The sequence below is a fragment of the Mauremys reevesii genome, unplaced genomic scaffold (genome assembly GCF_016161935.1).
Source record: "Mauremys reevesii isolate NIE-2019 unplaced genomic scaffold, ASM1616193v1 Contig165, whole genome shotgun sequence".
NCBI lineage: Eukaryota > Metazoa > Chordata > Testudines > Geoemydidae > Mauremys > Mauremys reevesii.
This window is the reverse complement of record NW_024100788.1, coordinates 1-5,791: the sequence shown is the minus strand read 5'-3', so window position 1 is coordinate 5,791 and position 5,791 is coordinate 1. Positions and strand designations below refer to the sequence as shown.

At 50.0% G+C, this 5,791-nt stretch overlaps 1 non-coding gene across 1 annotated transcript; it reads right to left on the bottom strand.

Moving 5' to 3' along the window:
- Positions 1 to 1,959: 1,959 nt before the first annotated feature.
- TRNAA-UGC lies at positions 1,960 to 2,031 on the bottom strand. The gene has a single exon. It is a non-coding gene; the product is annotated as a tRNA-Ala (tRNA).
- Between the last annotated feature and the right edge of the window lie 3,760 nt (positions 2,032 to 5,791).

The following is a 5,791-nucleotide window of genomic DNA, read 5'->3' as shown; positions in this document are numbered from 1 at the left end:
AAAGCTTGAACTCATAACCCCAACAGATGGCCCTCTGCACTAACCAGTTGCTACACCCTGTAGGTGTTTTTAAACACATTTGGGAAGCAGGCAGTTATCAGTCGCTGTGGTTCACACCTTTGCCTTGGTGCAATTGAAAGGCTGCTGGTTCAAACTTAACTCAAGATGCGGCTTTTCAGCGATGAGACTCCAGTACATTTTAACAGGAAGAAAATCTCCTCTATTCTGGCTTTGCCCTTAATAGACTCTCTTCTGCCCATCTTCTCTCCTCTCCCCAGTCTCTCTTTCTTCCATCTACTGGGGCCATGCAGAGAGGATCCCCAGTCAGTCTCTGGTCACAGAGAGTCTGTATCCCATGCAAAGGAGGGAGGGTCTCTCTAAAACACTGATAATGGGGAGGGAGTAAAAAGTGGTTAGGGGAGATAGGATGGAGAACTAACAGTAAGCACAGAAAGATCCCCAGATTTGGGAGCTCCTGCTGCCCCCATCAGCCAGCTGTGAGAAGAACAACTGTGGGGTGGTGGTCTCCACATGCTGCCCCCGCCACAACTGCAACTGTGGCAATGGAGCTGCAGGGTGGAGTCTGCGGGCAGCAGTGCGCAGAGACGCCCCTGCACTCTCCAGCTTAGGGGCTGCGGTTGCTTTCTCGGGAGATGCCCGAGGTAAATGCTGCAATTCCTCACCCCTCTCCCAACCCCTGCCCCAGCCCAGACCCCACACCTGCACTCCAAATCTCCCTCCAAGAGCCTGCCCCACACTGCTTCCTTCTGCCACAACCCCTCTGACTGAGCCTCCAGACTCCTGCACCCAAACTCCTCCCAGAGCCTTAGGCAGGTGTGTGTGTGGCAGGTGGGGCAGGACTTGGTCCCATTCTGGGCACCACCAAAAATGATACAAACCTGCCACACCTGTCCAGCCCAACTCTTCTGCTGATGCACTCTCAGCCCACACCCATGCAGGGTTTGAAGCTTTCATTGCTTAAATCTCCAGGACACGGAGGGATTTCAGCTCCTTTGCCCAGAGGGAACCTTCACCCCACTCCTAACCAGGTTCTTGTCCATGGGATCACTGTAGGGGCTGGGTCCCGGTGTCTTTTCTCTCTCTCTAGTGACAGGCCTGGGTGCAATAACTGGGGGCATCTGAGCACCCAGGACCTTCTGTGGGCTGTTATTCCCTTCCCTCTGTGGTCCCTCTGTCACTGACTCCAGCCTTTTTCATCCATCGTCATACACTATCCCAAGCCAAAGCAGCACTCGCCTCAAAAGACAGAGTCCTGTGCATACCTTACAGACTAACAGACGATTGGAGCATAGCCTGTGGGTGAATGCCACTTCGTCAGATGAATGTAGTGGAAATTTGCAGGGCAGGTATAAGTATGCAGGCAAGAACCAGCCTAGAGATAACGAGTGTTAGTTCAATCAGGGAGGATGAGACCTTCTCTTCTAGCAGTTGAGGTGTGATCACTGGCAAGGAGGAGAAACTGCTTTTGTAGTTGGCTAGCCGGGTACAGAATCTCCTACCCATTCATCTGACGGAGTGGGGATTCACCCCACGAAAGCTCATGCGCCAATACGCCTGTTAGTTTAGAAGGCGCCACAGACTCTGTCGCCTTTACAGATCCAGACTATCACGGCCACCCCTCTGATACTCAAAAGACAGTGTCCCCTGCTGGGAGTAAATCACTGACCTCTCTCAACCCTTGCCCTCTTGTTTCCTTGCCTCTCAGTCTGTGCAGATGGGACCTTCCTCCAGTGCTGGAGGATTCGCCCTCTCATCTACCATTGTCCCAAGCAGCACAGCAGGTGGGAATCTTAAACACCGAGGTGACTTAGGAGCAGAACCCCCAGACCTTCCATGCAATTGTCACTTGCCCTCACTGAGCAGGACTGAAACTCCTGCAGGAGACTGGTGGGCCACATCCTCTGGGCATGAGCAAAGCAGCAGGGTGAAAAAGGATCATGGAGATGCTGGGGATTGAACCCAGGGCCTTATACATGCAAAGCATATGCTCAACCACTGAGCCATATCCCCTAGCGGGTTGTGTGTGCTATGGGTTACACTCAGAGCCCTCCTGTTTCCATAGCATCCAGTGACCTATAAGCTTCACGAGAAGCCCATTCCCTCTCTGAGGACCAATCCTGCTCTCCTGGAGGTGACTTGTTCATAGGGTCACTTTTCAGCAGGGCCAGATTCTATGTGTGGAGAGAGAGTGGTTGCCCTGGTCTCAGGGTGCAGAGATACACTCAGCCATCTCCCCTGCATTGGGTTGGCGGGGTGGCAATCCCCTGCTGCAAGGTCATGGTGGGGGATGCTGTGAGCAGCTCAACACCTCACCCTGGTGGCAGAAGTGGTGTGCGGAGCTCCAGGTGTTTCTAGGATCTGCTATTTCCACCTGCCTGTAAACTCTAGCTTTCCCAGCACATTCACTGCGGCAATTGGGTCACTGTTTCCATGGCTGAACAGCAAAGAATGGCTCCCAGTTTCTCTATCGGCAGCAGGATTAGCCTGTGTCGGTGGTTAATGAGGTGGATCTAGTTGTAGATTGTTATTCATTCCCACCTTGACAATTCACACAGTCCCTTTCCCAGGCAGATTCCCAGCACCTCAGTGATCCCGGTAGCAGGGTTGGGTCCTGAGATTTTCAGGGTTCTTTCCCTCCACCTGGAGTGATCTCAGCTTTTTCCCCATCCCAGACAATCCATGAAATAACAACAGGGGCATAAAGAAAGAGGGGAGGGACCATCTCACGGACAGGGCTGGATGTGCCCATAGCCCCCTGCTTGTCCATTGTTTCCATGGAATTTGTTCTGCTTTGCAGTGCACAAGGGACAGAGAAAGATCTTGCTGTTCCTGTGTCTGTGCAAAGAAAATTGTGCTTCTGTATGAAAGAGAGGCAGGAAATGGCCCCATGATGGGGCAATAGCCTCAGGATTAAGAGCAAAGGACAATGATGGGAAAGTTCACAATTGACTCAGTAGTTGCATACAAAGGTGCACGTTTGGCAGTTACACTGGGAAATTCTGGCCCTTCTCAGGCTCAGGTTGGCCACCCCGGTCTAGATGTAGAAGTGACAACATTTAAACTTGAGAGAGAGCCAATTTCCCATCATTTCACACCTTTACACCCAAACACGATGACTTTCTGAATGAACCTCCTGTTCAGCCAGAAGATCTTGGGGTGGATGTAGGAGTCATTGGGTAAAATTCTCTGACTCTGTTCTGAATCAGGTCAGAGCAGAGGTACCTAGTGATCTAGTCTGGCTGTAAATCTATAGATCAACACCATTAATATGAAATTAATCCTCAGAAACGGCTGTTCCCCACCCAGACCCCAGCAAAGGGCTCTCCAAGGAAGGGGCTGTTGAGGAAGGAAAGAAGAAAGATGTCCTTCTCCCTCTGGAGGAACTGGGCTCTGTGCTTTGGACAGAAAGGAGGGGAAGGAAATGGCCACACGATGGCAGCAGAACCTAAGAAATGAAACACAATAGGCTTATGTCCACACTGCAATGTAACACCCAGGGCTGCCCCATACCAGCTCAGGCCCCAGGGCTTGGGCTGTGGGGTGGTAAATTTGCAGTGTAGACATCTCTGCTCAGGCTCAGTACCGGGCTCTGAGACCCCACAAGGCTGGGAGGGAGTTTAGCAAGTAAAAAGGTAGAACGGCAGTGGAGTATTACCCTGGTCTCAATGGCATTTCTCCATCAGTCTGTCTGCTTGGGGCAGGGACAATAACATGTCCTGCTGCTTTTGTTATTTCAAAGGGCGGTTTAGATTTTCATTCTCACACATGGTGCACGGTTATGACTCAACCCTCAGTGTAAACTAAATGACGCCCATAGATTCTGGCAGCCACAATGAGGCATTTGGTGTGAGAGCTCAGACCTGCCCCTGTCCCAGAGGGTCGGGGTCATCTGTGAGAGGACTGGACCACTGACCCATCAGCTCCTAACTCCCAAACTTTCAGTAACTCTATCATCAGTGCCTGTGAGTGTAATTTAAACCATCAAAAGAGTCATAGTGGGCTAGACCATAGTCTGGACTTCTGGTCTGGAAAAGAGCTGGCACAATCCATAGACTGACTCAGGTTGTTATATAAAATGCACATGGATTTTAACCTTCACATACAGTAATGGGAAAGTTCTTGGTTCAGGCTTGTAGCAATGATGGAATAAACTGCAGGTTCAAATCAAGTCTTTGGAGTACATCCCCCGCTGGGATGGGCCATTCAGTCCTTTGTCTAGAGCTTCAGTTTGTAGCAAAGTCCCTCCAGAGGTATGAAGCAGGATTGAAGACAAGATGGAGATGAGGTATCAGCCTTTATAGTCTCTGCCATGTGGTCTTTGCTTTCTTTGTCCCAAGGACACTCTATCCAGCACGTGGCATAGAAAACCTTAGCGTTCTCTCCATAGGCAGGTCCTGCATACTTGCTGAGTCACAAGGCGTATCTGCCTTCTCTCAGTGGGTCTGATTGCCGTAGCTGATGGTCCTTACCGGGCCATCAAGCAGGCTAGGCAGAAGTGACACCAACTTGTCTGGGGTGTTCCCCGGAAGCAGATCACAAGTTTGAAATAATGACAGAACAGAGCCAATACTTATAACATCAACTACAAAAATGATACAAATCTAGAGATGCATCATTATAATCAGCCAATCAGAATCCTCCATAGACCCCTTACACGACAACCTTTCTATAATATTGGCTTCAAATATAGAACAGCTGGTCGCAACGGTGATCTATACAGTTACAGATTATGTCAATAACGCCACAGGAGGTGACACTGGCATCAGTGAGACTGATACTGGAATACTGCCTCCAGCTTTGCGTGTCCCTCAGTTGAAACATGTTGTGAAACTGGAGCTAGCAGCAAAGAGCCACCAAATGTCCTGAGGGCTGAGAAAATGTCTTCTAGTGAGCTTATTGGAAAGAGCTCAACCTGTTTAGCTTATCAAAAGAAGGTTGAGGTGACTTCATTGAAGTGTTGAAGTGCTTCAGGAGAGAAAATATTGGCTATTAAGGGGCTCTCTTCTTAATCTAGCAGAGAAAGGCATACACAAGACCCTCATGTGGCTGGAAGGTGAAAAGAGACAAATTCATATTTCAACTAAGGCAAAAATATTCAACAGCGAGATGATTCACCACAGGAACAAGCTACCAAGGAAAGTGGTGGATTCTCCATCTCTGATGTCATTTAATGAAGACTAGATGCCTTTCTGGAATGTGTTTGCCCTGCAAAAGTAGCACATTGTGTCCTGCAGGAGGCTCCTGTGATGCAGGGGTCAAATTAGATGCTCTAATGGTCCTTCTGGCCATAAAGTCGAGTAATTTCTGGAAAACTGAGTGTAGCATTGGGAGCATGGCATCTGATGTTTCCTTGTCTAGCCGGCTTGCTGCCTAGGAACTTAACGCTCCTTGAGTGGGGGGTGATCCACAGGGAGTAGCTCAACCTGGCAAAGTAGCCTGGCCAGGGGCAGGACATTGGCACAGCAAGGGAGGGGTGTGGCAGTGACATCACAAAAGCTGGGCCTTTTGCAGGACTTCAGACTATTGGTCACAAAGGCGGTGGGGAGGTGGTGACCTCACAGAGAGATGCTGACATCAGCCAGGCAGGACAGGGGTGAGGGGCCAGGGAAACCTCAGAGACCCCTGGGTGGCTTTGCTCCAGCAAGTCTCCTTCTCCAGGTCTCTCTTTGAGGACCGAGAGAGTATTCGGTTCATGGACGAGCACTTAGAGGGAACTCTTCCAAGTTTTCCTTGTAGTGATTTTACTAGAAAACAGCTGTCCTGTTTAGAA